The sequence below is a fragment of the Gossypium hirsutum genome, chromosome A08 (assembly GCF_007990345.1).
Source record: "Gossypium hirsutum isolate 1008001.06 chromosome A08, Gossypium_hirsutum_v2.1, whole genome shotgun sequence".
In the NCBI taxonomy this organism is placed as follows: Eukaryota; Viridiplantae; Streptophyta; class Magnoliopsida; order Malvales; family Malvaceae; genus Gossypium; species Gossypium hirsutum.
Genome location: NC_053431.1, coordinates 71,557,570 through 71,558,864, shown reverse-complemented (window position 1 = coordinate 71,558,864; position 1,295 = coordinate 71,557,570). Strand labels below are relative to the sequence as shown.

Here is a 1,295-nt window from a genome sequence, read left to right as displayed (position 1 = left end):
TAAAACTATTCAAATGATACAAAAATTTGTTCAGTTTGATGGTTTGCAGGATGAGGATCCCAACGCTCATTTAGCAAACTTTTTGGAACTATGCGACACATTTAAAATTAATGGTGTTTCTGATGATGTCATTCATCTTCGGTTATTCCCTTTTTCATTGAGGAACAATGCTAAACAGTGGTTGAACTCGTTACCACGAGGGTCAATTACTACTTGGGAACAAATGACCAAATTTTTTTTACTAAAATATTTTCTGCCGGCTAAAACGGCTAAATTACGTAATGATATCTCTTTGTTTGTGCAGATGGACTTAGAAACTCTTTACGATACACGGGAAAGATACAAGGACTTACTAAGAAGGTGCCCTCACCATGGGTTACCGCTTTGGCTTCAGGTTCAAGCATTCCATAATGGCCTGAATCCTTCGACTCGACAAATGGTTGATGCAGCTGCTGGCGGAACCATCAATAATAAAACACCTGATGATGCTTATGAGTTTATAGAGGACATGTCACTGAATAACTATCAGTGGCAAGTCATGAGGACTAAGCCAACTAAAACAGCAGGCGTTTATAATGTCGATTCGGTTACTATGCTGTCAAACCAGGTAGAACTTCTAAATAAAAAGATTGATGGTTTTTTTAGTTCTTCACAGGTTTACCCAGTAATGCAGTGCGAATCAAGTGGAGGTAGAACAAGCCATTCGGAATACCAACCTTATGGCCACAATATGGATAACGATCAGTTAAATTACATGGGTAATAATCCTCGATCTCAAAACAATCCATATAGTAACACTTACAATGCAGGTTGGAAGAACCACCCAAATTTCTCGTGGGGCGGTCAAAGAAATCAAAGACTACAACATCATCCAGGTTTTCAACAGCCACCCTATCAATAGGAAAAAAAATCGAACCTTGAAGAGATGCTCACAAAGTTTATCTCGGTGTCAGAAACCCATTTTCAGAACACCGAAACAGCACTTAAAAATCAACAAGCGTCAATCCAAGGGCTCGAAACTCAAATAGACCAGCTTTCTAAACTAATCTCTGAACGACCACAAGGTAGCTTGCCAAGTAATACTGAACCCAACCCAAGGGAACAACTCAACTCAATTAATATTCAAGATAATGAAGGAGTCGTTCAGCCTGAGCCAGAACCGAGGTAAGAAACTGTGGTAAGCAAAGGGCAATGTGAGGTAGGTCATAATAAAAACAAATTAGTGAATGTCGAATATAAACCTCGTGTGCCATACCCCAACGTGACAAGAAAGACCGCTCAGATGAACAATTTGG

General features: G+C 39.5%; 1 non-coding gene across 1 annotated transcript; it reads right to left on the bottom strand.

Moving 5' to 3' along the window:
* Window positions 1-271: 271 nt before the first annotated feature.
* LOC121205439 (small nucleolar RNA R71) lies at window positions 272-378 on the bottom strand. Its single transcript, XR_005900517.1, has one exon. It is a non-coding gene; the product is annotated as a small nucleolar RNA R71 (small nucleolar RNA).
* Between the last annotated feature and the right edge of the window lie 917 nt (window positions 379-1,295).